Below are 19,483 nucleotides of genomic sequence, written 5' to 3'. Positions count from 1 at the left end.
CATTATAGTTGTTTATTTGTGTGTTTATTTTTGCACTAGTCTATAAGCTTCTTGGGAGTCTTTCTATTTGCAAGCACATTTTCAGGCAGAAGAATGAATCCAAAAAGATGTCAGAAGATTGGCTGGCTGACCAGATGGATGAGAGTTTGAGAGATTACTTGGATGGATATTTCAGAGGGTCTACCCAATTGCCTTTCAAGCTTAGAGTAATACTTTCAAATAAACTTTTAAATCTAACTAATCACCTACATTTCAAAAAGTCAATGAGAAATCTAACATAATTTTAAGGTGAACAAATTTAAAACTGAATGATTCTGAATAGAGTAATAAGGGGCAGATCTAGAATAGAAGCCCTACACAGTGAGTTCCTTGCAGACGGAATACCTGGCCAATTTATCTTTTTGTACCTAATACCTGGCCTCAGAGCATATTTGGCATGCATGTACTGAAAGTCTAATCCATCAACAGTTCTGACTAGCGTCATGGAGGGCTAGCCTTTTAAATAATAGAAGGAGGCCAATTCTGAAAATAATATTTCCTGGTGGACAAATAATTCTAACCTGATTATTATTATTAAAGGAAGAAGAGAAGTAATGTTATACCACCCAAAAGACCTACATTTATTGTCTTCATACTGAGATTCCAATGATGCTATCAGGCATCAAATTAAATGTTAATTATGGGCAGGAATGATATGGAACATATCTAACCACTGATACATACAGGTACCAAGTCAGAACAGATGTCATGGCCCAACAAAAGGATACTTCAATACATCAGAACAGATACCAGTACAAATAAGCAGTTCAGTGCACAGTGTAGGCCCTGCTCAGAGGCCTTTGGAGATGAGAAACAAAGACATGGTTGATGAGGAACAGAGACATCGATGACAGGAAAGAGGACTTAGAGGCTAAAATGTGAGGACCTGTTTTTAGTAACAAGATGGAAAACGGTTTCCAGAGTTCAACCATATAATGCTTACCAGTCTTGTAACAAGGCACAAGGGTTGCTAGAAAGAGAGCACAGATCAGAAGTGGCATATTTGGTGCCAGATAACCTGAGTATTGACCTAGAGCTCCTGACAAAGGATGGAATTGGTTCAGTGATCTCGGGTTAAACTCAATCTCCAGGTGGAGTTGTGGGGAAGGAAGAAAACTACTCTGACTTTGAAAAGAATATCATTTTGTTAGCAGGGCCAGCTTCCTTTCTTCTTTCCTCTTCTGTTTCTTTTCTGTCTGAATCAGCTAGAATCAGTTTCTGTTGCCTGCAAAGAATAACTATTACATAAGGTATTCTTGCCTTATTATTGACTCAATATCCTTATTAATTCTATCTAAGCTCACTAGCTCTTGAAACAACCAGCTCCTTACTCATTAGGTATTTCTGCGGGTGTTCATGTAATTTAGTTGGTTTAGCTGTAAAATACTTCAATTCAAGATAATGGACAAAAACTAGAGTAACATTTAACCACGTAAATAATGGTCTCCCCCCTCCATGATTTTATATTGAAGAAGCCATTGTCAGTTATTGACTACTGCCAAGTTCCAACATTCTCTCTCCACAGCCTCATCCTTTAGTTCATGCTATTTTTTCTCTCAGAAATGCCCTTCCTACCACCTCCACCTCTAGATAGCACATTTATCCTCATAAGACTGATTTAAATATCAACGCTGCAAAGTCTTCCCTCTTTCTCAGGTTAGAACTAATCACTCCACATCTGTGATTCCTGGCAACCAAATCTCTGCTGGAACAGTGCCCAGGTGTGCCTTGAAACAACAGATAACTGGGCTCCTCAGAGAATTCATCTTAGATTACAAGAGCTAGGACAAATACAAAAGTCCTATCTATGATTCATTGTCATAAACATGAATTTATTAATATTATACACTAAAACATTTACTTTGACCTAAAAGTTCATTTCTTTTTTCTAATTTCAAAAGAAAGTAAACCATTTCTGTTTGGTAGAGTGGAAACTTGGCACTGTGCCCTGAGGAAGGTTTCCCTGTGTGCATGTGCTCTCACTTATACATTTTTCTCACTTATACAACCCACAGCTTAAAGAGGCTTCTCTGAAAAAAGGGTTTGGTTTCAGAATTGGGGAATAGAATCAAAAATAAATGATTCAGCATTAATAGGGTCCGCTTAAAGGAGGCGTATATTTTTTCCTAATCGAATGACTCAAATGTATAATGATTTTTTTTAAAAGAGTCCAAACTCATTGACAGTTTGCTAATTAAAAGTCTAGTTTTGTAAAGAACATTTTTCTAGATAGAACCAGGGCTACTATGGGTATTAACAATCATTTGTTTTATTTGCAGTTTACCAGTTTAAAGCAATATTTGAGTTAATCTGAAATAAAATAACTATCATTTGCATGATGCTTTACAATTTACAAAGCACTCTCATATATACTACTCATTTAATATACATAATTACCTTGAAAGGTTGGTGTCTTTTATTTTTTACATGCAAGAAAAACATGCCTCAGAAAGATGAAGTGACTTCCGCAAGGTCACACAGCTGGTAGTGCAGTCTGGGACTCATGCCCTAGAGGTTCCTCTAATCCCAGAATTTCATATTCTTTCCAGTACATCATGCTGCCCATGGGATGGTGGCGGGGGGGTGCATCTATGTAAACACATGCATTAAATGAGTTGAGCTCATACTTCTAAGTAGATTGATGTTCTTTTAGAAAACCCAATGGCATTTTTGTAGATATAATTGTTACAGGTTCAGTTTTAAAACATTTAACAAAAGATGGCTCACAAAATTTATTTTCAGTGGAAGTAAAAATTAACTGAATAATATTTTGAATTTCTATGAAATTCTATGGATCATTAACTTTGATAGAAATTATGATAAATACATCAGGAATGGATCGATAAGATACATATTTTAATTCAAATTTCAAGTCTTTTTTCCATAGCTTGTTAGATCTCACTTTCCTCTCTTTCTCTTCTGTCTCTTAAGCCTCACCTTAGCTGTAGACCCCTTTCATATCCTCTTTTGGTAAACAACCTAAAACAAACCTTTCTGTGAGTCATCTTTTATCAAACTCTTTGTTCCCAAAAGGGGTAATTTCCTCACAAATAAAACAAATGGGGGCACCTGGGTGGATCAGTCGGTAAAGCATCTGCCTTCAGTTTAGGTTCCTGGGATTGAACCAGGCTCTGTGCTCAGCGGGGAACCTGCCTCTCCCTCTCCCTCTACCTGCCATTCCGCCTGCTTGTGCTCTCTCTCTCTCTGTCAAATAAATAAGTAAAATCTTAAAAATAAAAATAAATAAAACAAGTCAAAGGACGGAAGAGCATTGAGCAAGTATGATCTTGAGTTCTGCAAACCATGAAGACTAAATCATACATTATCTAGAAAAACAAATGAGAGTTATTAAAGTCAGCATGAACGCTCACTTTTCACAAGAAAGTTGGGCAAAACAAAGAATGAGATTTTAGAGATTTCAGGACTGTAACCCAATGCCATGCCATACACAAATCGACCCTTTCAAGTAAAAACCTGATAGTAGTTTCATAGTTCTGAGAACTAATGTGACTGAAAAGAAATTATAATTAAGCCAAGTTTCCAAGGTCAGGAAATGAATAACTGAATGTGAACATGTAATCTCAGTTCAATTTCATTTTGATTACTCACAGAAGAAGGGTCAGGAAATACAAGATTTTTCTGGAATACATTTCTGCAGTTTAAAAATCAAATTTTAATTTAATTTCACAAATTTCTTGATATTACATACCTTGCCACATGGTATTCTCCTCCATTGTGATATGAATATAAATAATTATATCATATTATTTTTAAATATACAACTTAATTTCCTTTTACATTCTGTTTTTCTCAACCTTTGGTCTCTGGGTCACAAAACAAAAGGTGTGTTTCTGGTATAGCCTTGCAAAGCTAGTGCTGCACAAATCGCTTTACTCACAACAGACATCCTATCCAGAAAGTCAGCAATTCAACCAAATTCTGCATTAAAACCCAGCTTAATATAGCAATGAAGTACTTGAAGCAATGTTTGCACAATGTGTGTTCCCTGTCCTCAGGCAATTTGCTGCCACAGTAGTGAATTTCTTTTGAAAATCTAAGAACAATATTTACTCCCCCATATTTTACTGACTGGTACATGGAATAGTCCCCAAATTTTGAACAAATGTTATTGGAACTAAGAGGAAACAGTCAATACAAATGGTATGTTTCTTGGGCAGATGGGCTTTTGTAGATTCCTTTAAAAAACGGTTTTATGAAAGGTCAGCTATGAATCAGGTATGTGTCAAGCACAAGGTATACCAGGATGAATAAGACATAACCCCTAGTGGGTAGGAGAAGAATCCATGAAACAAGATGGGATAGGGAGGGAGAGAAACCATAAGTGACTCTTAATCTCACGAAACAAACTGTGGGTTGCTGGGGGGAGGGGGGTTGGGAGAAGGGGGGTAGGGTTATGGACATTGGGGAGGGTATGTGCTTTTGGGTAAATTGGAAGGGGAGATGAACCATGAGAGACTATGGACTCTGAAAAACAATCTGAGGGGTTTGAAGTGGCGGGGGGGGGTGGGAGGTTGGGGTACCAGGTGGTGGGTATTATAGAGGGCACAGCTTGCATGGAGCACTGGGTGTGGTGAAAAAATAATGAATACTGTTTTTCTGAAAATAAATAAATTGGAAAAAAAAAAAAAAAAAGACATAACCCCTAATCTCAAAGAGCTCAAAGAGACTATCATTATCTTATCTCCAAAATCCAGCACACTAATTGGCACAGAGCAAGTGCTCACTAAGTCTTTGATGAATCAGTGGAAGGCCTGCTTAATATTATGGAAAGACTGCTATGAACACAAATACACACATGAGCTCCAAGTCAGAAGGTCAGAGTTAGTAAAAGAAGGAGGCATGAATGGAATGGAAAGGATAATATTAGGTGTGGCTGGTATTACACAACATGACTGAGAAATGTGGTCTGGAAAAACATTCCTAAAGTGAAAGATACAAGTGAATTTTACCAGAGAGTAAAAAGGAAACTAATGAAGACACCAGAAAGCACCCCCATCCTGAAAAAATGTACAATAAAAATTCATACTAGAAAAACAAAATTTAGATTGAAACTGAAAACTTCATTGATAAATGTATATTTTGTGTTAACTCAAAGTATAAATTTTAAAACAAATTTTAGGGACTTTAATCCAATAAGAAAATCATCATTGGTCTCAAATTTCCTTTTTTTTTTTAACCATTGGAATCCCTATGCTGAATCATGATAGATTGTTAAACACAGTTTTCCCATTGTATTCCTTAAATAGTTTTTTTTTATTTGTTTTGAAACTTGGGGAAAGGATGTGATGCTATAGGTATGATAATGAAAATTGTCCAAACTAAAATTTAAGAGCACATTTTCAAAAAACTAGTACCCACATAATTTATAACTACCCCAGAAAATACTTAGTTCAAATTTCTGTGGAATTTTACTTTTCATAAAATCACACAAAGCAAACAGGTAATGATTTTCATAAGTCTACTAAAAATAATTTTTTCAACTTCACAATGAACTTTTCATCCACTTAAATTAACAGGACTGGAATCAAAAATATAAGCAATTCATCAACTTGACTTAATTGTTGAAATCTGCCAAGGTTCAGAGAGTAATTGGCAAATCAGACAAAGAAGAGAGTGCAAGAATTCTGTATTTCAGTTCTCAGTGACATTTTGGATATGGGAGTTCTTAACTGAAAAGCATGATAAACCTTAAAAGGACAATTTCCACCTACTCTTTATGAAATATAGGTGTTATTGACAAACAAACTAATACGTGATTCTGACAAAGATTTATTCATTCTAGTGGTTAAAATGTAGCCAACTCTCAAAAAGTTACCTACTGTTAAGACAGCTTTTAGTACTTTGCTACTGCCAGAGACTTTTCTATTCTAAAAACCTAACCAAATTTCAAAGCCCTTTCAAAGAGGTCCTGCTTCCAAATAATATATATTTATGCTTTCTTTACACAGTAAAATAATAGTCGTGACATACTTTTTCCCCAAAGACCTAACAATAATAAATGCATTATTTAATTTAATTTTCTTAGTGAGAAAAATTCTGAATTACAAAAGACAAATTTGATGTGCTCAGTAATATTATTTAGAGGTGAATGTTTATATTTCATTTCATATTTTATAATATGGTCTTACAACTGCTTAGCCACTTAGACATTAGGTGAGACTTGAAGTCTCACAGAATAATATAGTAATTTTTTAAAAATTATTGGAATAAAATAAAGATTTGCCTTAAATCTATACCTACTCTATTTTTGTAAAAACTGGTGAAAAATTAAAACACATATGCTAGTAGTTTAATATTTCAGCCAAACTGAGAAAATCTGGACGAACTTGATTCTATTCAAGAACAAACTTACATTTTCAAAAAATATAATGACAACTATCAAAATTAGTAAAACTTTCTATACACATAGCCCTTTATAACCTGTGGAGTCCACTGTACCACATGGCTGCAGGTTTTATGCTGTTTCAAAAAATAATAATTAAAAATAGATTTGGAACTATCAATTCATCTTTGAAATAAAGGATTAATCCTATTAGAAAAAATAAGGGCAATACCTGGGACAAAGGCTATCCCACTGGGAGCAGGACAAGTATTTTCCACAATACTAGGAAGAGGGTGCTGAGAAGATGCCAATGTTCTGAAGATACAAAGAAATCTCATCAAGAGAAAATGACCTTCAGAGGGTCAAGAAAGGCAAGATGTAGTTCAGAGAGCAATGAGGTTCAGGAAATTTAAAAAGATAGGAATAGAACATAGGTGTGTTTGCCCTATAGGAAAAGAGAAAGATAGAGAAATAGAGTTATTAAAACTAAGACAAGTAATTAGAAAATGTCTAAGTAAAATGTTCTCTGTTTAGATTGATATTGAGCCCAATGCTTATGCTTTGCCTGAACCTACTGGTAGAAAGTAACTGAAGGTAGCAGCTGGTAGAGTAAAAATCTGGGGCAGAAGCCAAACAAGCAGTGTACTATTGGCAAATTGTCCTGGAAAAAGAAAAATGCTTTTATATAAATATGCACTATGGTAGATTGCTTTTAAAGATGGCCACTAACAATTCCTCTTATCTCTGTACATGCATACCCCCCTCCCCTTTAAGAACAGCAATCTGTTTCCCCTCATCTTGGTTCTGGCCTGTGACTTATTTTGAACTAGAGAATGAGGCAGAAGAATAGATGCTGTGACAGTTCTGGGCAAAGGATTTGAGAAAAATGGCGGCATCCATTTGTCTTCCTGGAAAGCCAGTTGTCATGCTTTAGGAAAGACAATCTAAACTGCTGGAGAAAGGGATGCACATGGAGGAGAATCAAGGTACTCTAGCCACTAATCCATCCCTGATGAGGCAAGAGATATGTAAGACGATTTCTAATGTTCCAGATCCAGTTCAGCCACCAACTAAGCAGCCATATGACCCCAGCTGACAGAAACCACACAGAACAGAAGTAATTGCCAACCAATCATAAAAGAAATAATAAATCATTGTTTTAATCTACTATTTTTAAAGTGGTTACTTATACAGCAATTGATGTTAAGATTTGCAGCAAATCAAAAGGAAAAATAAACAGTAGCTGGAGAGTAGCAGACAAATTTAAACCAAACTTTTTTATTAATGCAATAAGAAGTAATCGATGCTAGGATAGACGCAAATGATGCAATAGAAAGTAATAGAAGCAAAATGATGGCAATAGAAAATGGCAAAGGAAACCAAGTAATGAAACTGGGAGACCTGATGGTTGAATGGCTAAATTTGCTTTTTTAAAAAGGCAACCTAAAAAGTTTCATGAACACAAGGAGAAAAATTAAGTGTTCTGATAAAAGAAAATTAGGTCAGTGTCAACAAGAGTAAGTGAACTTATTACTGCATTCCAATTTGAATATGACTTTAATTCTAAATTTGGACAAAATTTATATAGACAATCTCTTTGGAGAAATCAAGAAGCTACCAAGGCAGACAATATTTAAAGTGCCAGATCTCAGAAAGAGAGGAAATTCACTGATAACAAGTCAACATTCTGCAAGACTTTCCCCTGGAGGAATTTGATGATTCCTGAGCTACACAGGAAAGGGAGACTAAGAAACCAAGCAGAAAACTGTGTCTAAAGGGCTGCCTACCTAAACTGGGATTTCAGTAGTCTTACTACTGAAAAATTAGGGCCCTTCAAGTAGAGGAATCTCTAGACAGTCTCTTATATTTCCAGTTAAGAATCCAGAGCTATATTATAATAAAAAAATATGAAAAAATAGACAAAACCTTACCAAGACTGAAACTCATCTTTGAATCAGATGAAGCCCCAGACAGGAGTCAATGATCTTCCCTTAATCTAACTGCCAATCAGAAAAGGAAAAGAAAAATCTTCCTTGGAAGAAAATAGCTTCTGTGAAAGTCTCAAATTATCTCTACAATTTTTCAACCACAGTGCCTTGTGCTCAATAAAAAACACTCAGGCATACCTGAAAAGGACCAGATATCAGGCAAATAAAAGAAACAGACAACGGAAGCAGAGCTACAAGTGATCCAGATTTTAGAGTTATATAGCCTTTGGAATTATCATAAACATATGCAAGGAAACACATGACAAGATGGATAATTTCACTAGAGAACTGGAATCTTTAATAAATAATTAAATATAAGTAAACATTCTATAAATGGGTAGTACAATAGTAAGAATTTAAAATTTAGTGATGGGATTAACATCAATTAGATGCAACAGAAGAAAGGATTGAAAATTGGAAGAAAGTTCAATAAAATGGATCCACTGAAGCATGGAGAAAAAAATTATTTTTAGGGGGCGCCTGGGTGGCTCAGTGGGTTAAGCCGCTGCCTTCGGCTCAGGTCATGATCTCAGGGTCCTGGGATCGAGTCCCGCATCGGGCTCTCTGCTCAGCAGGGAGCCTGCTTCCCTCTCTCTCTCTCTGCCTGCCTCTCCATCTACTTGTGATTTCTCTCTGTCAAATAAATAAATAAAATCTTTAAAAAAAATTTTTTTAAAAAGTATAGAATATAAATATATAAGACATGATGAAAAAATCTAACATATTTATAAGTATCCCAGAAAAAAAAAAGACAAGATACAGAGAGAGAGAGACAGAGAAGAGAGAGGGAAAAGGAGGGATAATGATACAGAGATAAAAATGAAGAGAAACTGGCTCATAAATGTTCAAAATTGATAAAAGACAATGTCACATATTTAAGAAATTCTATGCATCTCAAGCAGAATAAGAACAACAAAGTACTCAAGTACATTATAGTAAAACTATTTAAAACCAATATCCACCAAAAAAAAAACCACCTTTAAAGTAAATACTGCACAATATTTAAAAATGTGAATGGAGTGGCTTTCCTTGAAGTTCCTCTGCAATGATATGAACACACATGGTCAGTGTTGTCTTATATACTCTTCTATTGGCCTGGGACAGAGCAGGGCAGATCCACAAACATTTGTTGGGTGTCTTTATGTGATTTATTGAGACATATAGGTAAGATAATAAGAAACTTTGCCCCTCAGGCTTCTCTTTACTTCTTTTCATATCTCTTGACTTCCTTAAAGATCCCTTTTAGAAAGCCTCTCCATCACAGACACACACACACACACACACACACAGAGACTTGAGCCTTGAAACTCAAGGTGGCATCTCCATCTCTAAAATCTCTCTCTAACCATGTTTAGACATCAGTGAAGTCAAAAAACTCATTTAAGTTGTGATAAAAATTGCTTTGAATTTACTTCCTTCCTGCAAGTGTCTTCTCAGTACCTCAAGGATAGCTTTCAATTATCCACTTCCATCTCTTCCTCTAACAGTGTGACAATGTTTCCTTGACTACAGGAAGTGTGTTGCTAAGCAGCACATCGTTGTGCTGGATCTAAGACAAAAAACAACACCAGCAATGAAAATAGTCAGGTGATATAATTATTTCTTACCTGTAATTAGCTATGGGTTTTTTTGTTAGAACCCAATAGACTCCATCTGAAAAACAATGTGATTTGAAAGGAATCAACATTCTTAGAAAACTTCTGGGAAGCCCTATTAAAAATTGTACACTATCATTAAATAAATTCATATGTTGTTAACAAGTAAACACTCCTAGATAATTGAATTCAATGGCTTTACAATTGAAACAGTATTATGTTAGAAGAAAACAGCATTTTAACTGTCATCACTGAGCATCCTCCCACTCTCCCATTTTACTGCTTTTCATGAAAACATTCATTTTGCCTCACTAGTGCTATTATTTGGGATTTGAGAACTAAATTATTTTCAAAATTCTCTAGTAGCACATTTGCCTGAAATGGTAAAGGATGGAGAAAAACGTATAAGGTATAAAATTAGCAAATACTTATGCCAACAAATGAATAAGCTAAAAGTGGAATTTCTTATATTTCTATGCCTGGAAAATCAAAGGATCTTCTATCTATTTTTCCTTCAGACTCTATGCGATGTTTCATTACATTGCCTTCTAGGGAGTGTCATCTTGTCTGCACATCCTATCTTCCTTCCCAGGGATTTTTCCCTGTCCCAGGTCCATATATTTCCACATGTAGCATTAGGATAATGATGAGCCAAATTATGTTGGTTAAACTACCAGCCCAAGTAAGTTCCTACCAACTTAAGCAGTTTCATCTTTGTTGATAAGGCAATGAAAGGATTGCTGTGAACACTGCTTTCATAAAAGGATTATATTTTGGCGCCAGTTGATTAGAATTCTAATTTAGGGTAAGCCTTTCTTCTAGAATATACCAACTAGGACCCTATGGAATATAGCATGTTTTGTTTACTTCACATGAAAAACATGTCAAATCTATGGGAACAGATTCTTTTATGAGAAAAATAAGCCTTTCAATATATTGTATTGTGTTTGTTTTGTTTTGTTTTGTTTTCTTGTTTTTGTCTCAAAGAAGATGCACTAATAATACCTGCATGCTACATATGACAGTTGCTAAGAGCACAGCAAAAAGTGTGGTTCTTTTACATGGGCAGATCCATCAGAAGACTCATTAGCTGCTGGCTTTGTCTCCCAGGAATGGAACTGAAGAATAACATCAAAGGACCTCTTTACTCTTCTAAGTATTTCTCATGAAAGGACACACATGTCTCCCATCATTTTATTGACTTTTTCCTTATCACTTCAGTGGGATTGCTTCATTTTATCTCTGTGCTCTGGGAAGGATGTCTCTGTCTTAAAGTAATCATTTATGTCAGAGAGTTCCTTGTTAATCAACTGAATTTTTTATGTGAATTCTACCTTCTGCAATATCTGGAGTATCTCACTCTTCTCTATATCTTCCCAAAGAAATTTATTTGCATTTTCATATGACCCTTAGTATGTATGATGGGCTAAATTATGTTTACTACAAATTCATATGTTGAAGTCCAAACACCTAGTACTTCAGAAATTGGCCATATTTAAAGATAGGGTATTTAAAGAGTTAATTAGGGTAAAATGAAGTCATCAGGGTAGGCCCTAATCCAGTATGACTGGTGTTCTTATTAGAAAAGGAGATTAAAGAGACTTCAGGGGAAGATGGCAGAGAAGGAGTATCCTGGACTCACCTTGTTCCACAGACAACTGGATAACAGCCACATCAGTGTATATAACCCAGAAAATGACTCAAAGACTGGCAAAACAGATCCTCTACAGCTAAATATAGAGAAGAAACCATACTGAAAAGGGTAGGAAGGGCAGACACAGTCAGGAAACAACTGACCCTCAAGACTGTCCAAGGGAAAGAAGGACACCACAAGCACTAAGAAGGGATTAGAGCAGCCCCCTACCAGGCACTACAGGCATGGGGGCCTACACTGGAAGATGAATCTCTGTGACACTTGGCTTTGAAAACCAGAGATACTTAACATCATGAGTTCTTACAGTCAGTGGGACTTAACTCTTAGAACTTTAAAAATCAGTGGCCAAAGGAAACAAAATCCCCATCCTTAAAGAGATAGCGTAACAAACAGCCCCTCTGAGATAGTGTTGAAGCAGTAGTTTGAAAAAACATGGGGTATACAGGAAGATTTATTTTCCAATCTCAGAATATGTGCTAGAGGGGCAGAGATCTTTAGGAAGACTTCCAGAAGAACATAAAAACTAGCAGGTGCCACTTCCCTTCCCTGACTCCCAGCTTAGTTACACAGAGAGCAGCAGAAACCAGCTCACCATGGACACTCTCCAACTTGCTTGGTAATAGTGTCCCCATCCCTGCATTCTTCTGCAAGTGTATTCTCTCCAACTTGGCCTCTTGGTTTCCCAAAGCAGCACCACAAACATGGCAGTATGCAAGCAGCCTCAACAGGAGACAGCACCAACCCAAAGTGATTCCTGTCCCAGGAAGAGATAACCCACACACAGGTTTAACTGCAGCCCAGCAGTCAGCTGGTGGCAGATAGCCAGTCTGACTGCAGGCTCCATTTACCAATGAAAACTTCTCAGGGACCAACCCAGGAAGAGCACCTTGCAGTTCAGTGAGACTGCAGCCCTGGCAAGAGTGTGGTCTAAACCAACTCAAACCCAAGATGGCCTCAGACTGGCCTATGAACAGCACAGGTTGTGTGGAGATTCAAACCCTACACACAACAGGCCAACAAGGCATTGCACATAACTGGACTGAACATAAATATGGTTCAACCACAACAGTAGGATGCATGCAACACACAGAGGAGATACTCTTGAAGTGCAAGATACTGGCAAACAGAAAATTTCATGGTAGACTACTATAGGACCTCTTCTTCATAAAACCACTACTTTTAAGATCAGGAGATGTAGCTGACTTTCCGAACACATAGAAATAGATACAGAGGTTTAGGCAAAATGTATGACATGGAAGAATAGGACAAAATCACAGCAAGACAGCTAAACAAAACAGAGATAAGTAATAAGCCTGATACAGAATTTAAAATAATGGTCATAAGAATACTCACTTGAGAAAAGAGAAAGGACTTGAGAAAAGAGTAGAAGTCCTCAGCAAGATACCCAACAAAGAGATAGAAAGCACATTGTTAAAAATCAGAGATGAAGAACTCAATAACTGAAATTAAAAATACAATAGGGGAAATAAGTAGTAAACCAGATGAAGGAGAAGAACAGATCAGTGACCTGGAGGACAGAGAAGAAGAAAGCAATCAAGCTGAACAGGAGAGAGAAAAAATAATAATAATAAATAAAAACAGATTAAGGGAACTCAAGAATACCACCAAGTGTACTAATACTCACATTGTGGGGAACCTGGAAGGAGAAGAGTGAAAAAAAAAATGTACTTGAAGAAATAATAGCGGAAAACTTCCCAACTCTGAGGAAGAAAATAGAAATCTAGGTCCAAGAGGCACAGAGAGTCACCAACAAAATCAACCCAAGGAGGTCTACACCAAAACACATAGTAATTAAAATAGCAAAAAGAAAAAAAAATACTGATGAAGAGGGAATTTTAAATGCAGCAAGGGAAAAGAAAATAGTTACATACAAGGTAAACACCATTTGGCTATCAGCTGATTTTTCAGCAGAATCTTAGCAGGCTAAAATAAAGTGGCATGATATATTCAAAGTGCTAAAAAAAAAAGTGCAAACAAGATTATTCTATCCATCAAGGCTATCATTCAGACGAGATCAGGCGCGTTCAGGGTGGTATGGCCGTAGACAAGGCTATCATTCAGAATAGAAGGAAAGATAAAGAGTCTCCAAGACAAACAAAAGTGAGAGGAATTCATTACCAATAAACCAGCTTTACAAGAAATGTTAAAGGGGACTCTGTGAGGGAAAGAAAGACCATAAGCAGCAGTAAGAAGAGTAGGAAGCACAAAAGCAGTAAATAAGTATACCTATAAAAATCAGTCAATGGATTTCCAAAATAAAAGGATGTAAACTATGATGCCATATACCCAGAAAATGAGAAAGAGAAAAAAGTAAAAGTTTAGTGCTTTGGGAATGGGTTCTAATTTAAGTGACTATCAACTTCATATCAACTGCTATATTAGTGTTATATTAAAACCAATACAAGCACAAATCAAAAACTGATAATAAATATACAAAAATAAAGTGAAAGAAATCCAAGTAGAAGCATTAAAGAAAGTCAGCAAACAATGAAAGAAGAAAGCAATAGAAAGGTACAGAAAATAACTACAAAAACAAATAGAAAACCTGTAACAAGATGGCAATAAGTATACACCTAACAATATTTACTTTGAATGTAAATGGACTAAAGGCTCCAATCAAAAACATAGGGTGATAGAATAGACAAAAAAAGCAAGATCCATCTATCTGCTGCCTACAAGAGACTAATTTCAGACCTAAAGACACATGCAACTTAAAAGTGAAGGAATGGAAAACTATTTATCATGCAAAAGGTAGTGAAAAGAAAGCAAGGGTAGCAATATTAATTTTGGACAAAATAGACTGTAAAACAGAGGCTATAACAAAAGACAAAGAAGGATAATACACAATCATAAGGGAAAAAAATTAACAAGAAGATATAATAACTATGTTTGCATCCAATATAGGAGCACCACAAAGCAGGTGGTGTTTTATGTTTAACAAACATAAAAGAAGTAACTAACACTAGTTAAAAAAATAGCAGGGGATTTTAGCACTTGTATCAATGAATAGATCATCCAAACAGAAAATCCATAAGGAAATAGTGGCTTTGGATGATGCATTTGACTAGATGGAGCTAGCAGATATAGTCAGAACATCCTGTCCTAAAACAGCAAAATACACTTTATTTTCAAGAGCACATGGATCATTCTCCAGAAGAGCTCACACATAGGTCACAAAACAAGTCTCATCAAATTTAAGAAGATCAAAATCATACTGTGCATTTTTCTTACTATAACACTATGAAACTAAATATCAACCACAAGAAAAAATCTGGAAAGAACACAAATACATGGAGTTTGAATAACATGCTACTAAACAAATGAATGAGTCAACCAAGAAATCAAAGAGGAAATTAAAAACTGCATGGAGACAAATGAAAATGAAAACACAATAGTCCAAAATCTTTGGGATGCAGCAAATCTATTCCAGGTAGAAGTTTATAGTAATACAGGCCTATCTCAAGAAGCAAGAAAAATATCAAGTAAACAACTAACTTTACACCTAAAGGAACTAGAAAAAAAAAAAACAAAAAAACAAAGAAATCTGAAAATGAGCAAATGGATGAAAATAATAAAGATTAGAACAGAAATAAATATAATAAAAACTAAAAATACAATAGAACAGATCAATGAAACCAGGAACTGGTTCTTTGAAAAGATCAATAAAATGACAAACTTTTAGCCAGACTAACTAAAACCAACCAACCAACCAACAACAACAAAACAAAACAAAACCCACAAAAACAACTCAAATAAACAAAATCAGAAATGAAAGAAGAGAAATAATAAATGACACCACAGAAGTACAAAGAATTATAAGAGAACATTATGAAAAATTATATGCCAACAAACTGGACAACCTAGAAGAAACTGATAATTTTCTAGAAACATATAATCTCCCCAAACTGAATATTAAGAAATAGAAAATTTGAACAGACCAATTACCAGCAATGAAATTGAATCAGTAATCAAAAAACTTCCAACAAATGAAAGTTCAGGTTCAGGCGGCTTCACAAGTGAATTCTATCAAATATTTAAAGAAAAGTTGATACTTATTCTTCTCAAACTATTCAAAAAAATGGAAAAGGAAGGAAAGCTTCCAACTAATATTATTAAAATGTCCATACTTCCCAAAGCAACCTACAGACTTATGCAATCCCAATCAAATTACCAACAGCATTTTTCACAGAACTAGAACAAGTAATCCTAAAATTTATATGGAACCACAAAAGACCCTGGATAGCCAAAGCAATCTTGAAAAAGAAGAATGAAACTGGAGGTATCAAAATCCCAGGTATCAAGCTATACTATAAAGTGATAGTAATCAACATTATGGTACTGGCACAAAAATAGATACACAGAAAAAGGGAACACAATATAAAGCCCAGAAATAAGCCCACAATTATATGATCAATTAATCTTTGGCAAAGCAAGCAAGAATATGTAATGTAAAAAAAGACAATCTCTTCAACAAATGGTGTTGGGAAAACTGGACAGCTATATTCAGAAGAATGAAAGTGGACCACTTTCTTACACCAGACACAATAAACTCAAAAGGATTAAAGACCCTTTCTCTGACATTGGCCATAACAACATTTTCTAGGTATGTGTCCTGAGGCAGGGGGAATGAAAGCAAAAATAAACTATTGGGACTACATCAAAATTAAAAAAAAAAAAAAAAACTTCTGCACAGCAAAGGAAACAATCAACAAAACTAAATGACAACCTACTGAATGGGAGAAGATATTTGCAAATGGCATATCTGATAAAGGGTTAGTATCCAAAGTATATGAAGAACTGAGACAGCTCAACACACACACACACACACACACACACACACACACACAATTAAAAATGAGCAGAAAACATTCAGATAGCTGACCTATACAGCAAAAGATGTTCAGCATTATTAATCATCAGGGAAATGAAAATCAAAACCACAGTGGGCTATCACTTCACAGCTGTCAGAATGGCTAAAATAAAAAAAATACAAGAAACAACAAGTGTCGGCAAAAATATGGAGAAAGCGAACATTTGTACATTATTGGTGGGAAGGTAAACTGGAGCAGCTACTGTAAAAACAGTATGGAGGTCCTCAAATAATGAAAAAATTATCATATGATCCAATAATCCCATTACTAAGTATTTACTCAAACAAAAACACTAATTTGAAAGGATATATGCACCCCTATGTTTATCACAGTATTATTTACAATAGCCAAGATATGGAAGCAGCCCAAGTGCCTACAGACAGATGAATGGATGAAGAAGGTGTGTGATGTGTGATATCTATAGATAGATATAGATAGATAGATGTGTAACACACACACACACACACACACATACACACACACGGAATATTACTCACCCATAAAAAAAGAATGAAATCTTTGCCATTTGCAACAATATAGATGGATCTAGAGGGTATAATACTAAGCAAAATAAGTCAATTAAGAAATATAAATACCATATGATTTCACTTATATGTGGTAAGAAACAAAACAAATGAACAAAGAAAAAAGAGGCAAACCAAAAAAAAACAAAAACCAAACGAAACAAAAAAACAAAACAAAAAGAAAAACAAAGAACCCAGCCTCTTAACTCCATAGAACAAACTGATGGTTATCAGGCGTGGTGGGTGGGGGGATGGGTGAAATGAGTGAAGAGGATTAAGAACAGACTTCTCATGATGAGCACTGAGTAATGCATAGAATTGTTCAATCATTACTGTACATTAACTATACTAGAATTTTTTTAATTAAAAAAATAACAAAGAAGTGGAGGAGATTAGATCATAGACATGCACACAGGGAAAGTCATGGGAAGACACAAGGACATGGTAGCCATCTGCAAGCCAAGATGATAGGCCTCAGAAGAAACAAACTTTGTCAACACCTTGACCTCAGACGTGCAGCCTCCAGAATTGTGAGAAAAATAAATTTCTGTTGTTTAAGCTCCCCAGTCTATGGTACTTTGTTATGGCGGCCCCAGCAAACAAATGAGCATGCAACCTTGAAGCAAGCTTCTAGAAGCTAATCTTATATATTTATGACTCAGAGAATGTTAAACCTATTAAAAATTATGCTGTGTTTCACACACACACACACATGCTCACAGATATTTTTGTCATGCCTTAAAAATATTCACAACTTACAAAGTCATTTGAATAATTCTGAAACCCTTAAACTATAACATTTACAACTGAAAGTCACCAGAACTTCTTTTTTAAAAATAGTCACTATCATTTATATGAGTAAAGAGACAAATTCAATATTCTATATCATTGGATAGAATAGCTAATAGTAGTGCTTTTCCCAATTTCAACTCTTTACCGTAATCTGTATAACCACAGGCAAATCATATACAGTTAAAGGAGAAAGTGAGGAACATGGGGAAATTTCCTTTTTTGATACCTGTGCCTGGTTGTAAGTAGCCCACTGATCAGCTAGGGCTTATGGATATTTTGAGGTGGGTCACCTAATGGGCCTGTTTGCAGTCAGCCCAGTGGTCAATGAGGGTCTTTTTACCTTACTAAGATTTCCATTGCTCAGCCTGCTTCCTAAAAGACTCTACATCACCCACACTGTAAAACTCCATCACAGTGAATTTCACATAAGCTTTACAATTTTTAGTAAAAATAAAATGCTAGAAATGACGTGGATGGAACTAGAGGGTATTATGCTGAGCAAAACAGACAATCAGAGAAAGAAAATTATCATATGATCTCTCTGATATGAGGAATTTGAGAGGCTGGGCAGGGGTTGTGGGGAGTAGGGAAGGAAACAATGAAACAAGTTGGGATCAGGATGGAGATAAACCATAAGACTCTTAATCTCACAAAACAATCTGAGGGTTGCTGGGGTGTGGGGAGGGTAGGGATAGGGTGGCTGGGTTATTGAAGAGGGTATGTGCTATGGTAAGTGCTGTGAAATGTGTAAGCCTGATGATTCATAGACGTGTACCCCTAGGGCAAATAATACATTATATGTTAATAAAAATAATTTTTAAAAAAGAAAATGCTAGAAAAGAATTCAATATTTACGTTCATATATTGCTCCCATAGAACCTAGAGATGAAGCATCCAAAAGAGATATGTTAAGAGAGAAGAAAATGGAAATTCAATTAAAAAGGAAAGCATTTCCCTTCCATCCCAGCCCAATCTGCTACCAATTATGTGTAGGTGCTCTGTGAATTCAGGTGTCTTTCCTACTATGAGTTGTTGAAATGTAAGTGAGGCAAGAAAGAAAAAATGGAGGAATGTTGTTAGTTGATTTGTTAGTTGACGAAAGTGTTCCAGAACTACATAGGGGTGTGATCTTACATCTATGGTACAAATCGCACACAACAAGTAACTCTGACAATGTGTAACAAAGACCAAGAAAAGGCATTTATAAAGGAGCATTCAGAGTATAGAGCCCACAGAAGACAGCGGTCCATTAGCAAGGGCAGATAAATAACTTTGTTATGATAAACAAACATTATAAAACATTTTTTGTAATGGTTTTCTTATAATTATACATTTAATAATAAATACTTCCTTACCTGACTAACGCTGCCTGGCCTGTCCGCTAGCACCCACTGGTTGTGCGCGGAAAAGACCAAGCACATATGTAGAGAAGAACAGATGAGTGCAAACAGCTGTAGGCAGATCTTTATTCCCAGAAGAACCAGCTTGTTCTCACAGAAGGGTTTAGAAAAGGAGCTGATGGAACCACTCTGTTTCAGACAAAGCAAAAAAATCATCATTTCCCTTTGGCAGGCATAACTGGAAACAACATGTTTTAGTTTTCTTGATTGTAAAAAGTCAGTAAATGTAGAATATCTATAGTTTTCTGCTATCAAC

The 19,483-nt window shown here is 35.6% G+C and overlaps 1 long non-coding RNA gene across 1 annotated transcript; it reads right to left on the bottom strand.

The window, feature by feature from the left end:
• Window positions 1–2,559: 2,559 nt before the first annotated feature.
• On the bottom strand, window positions 2,560–19,255 carry LOC122907165. The gene is made up of 3 exons (XR_006384695.1): window positions 19,183–19,255; window positions 9,978–10,023; window positions 2,560–2,628 (listed from the first exon to the last, which is right to left on the bottom strand). It is a non-coding gene; the product is annotated as an uncharacterized LOC122907165 (long non-coding RNA).
• Window positions 19,256–19,483: the final 228 nt, after the last annotated feature.

The sequence above is a fragment of the Neovison vison genome, chromosome 5 (genome assembly GCF_020171115.1).
Source record: "Neovison vison isolate M4711 chromosome 5, ASM_NN_V1, whole genome shotgun sequence".
In the NCBI taxonomy this organism is placed as follows: Eukaryota; Metazoa; Chordata; class Mammalia; order Carnivora; family Mustelidae; genus Neogale; species Neogale vison.
Note: the sequence above shows the minus strand (reverse complement) of the source record. Positions and strands in the feature narration are given on the sequence as shown.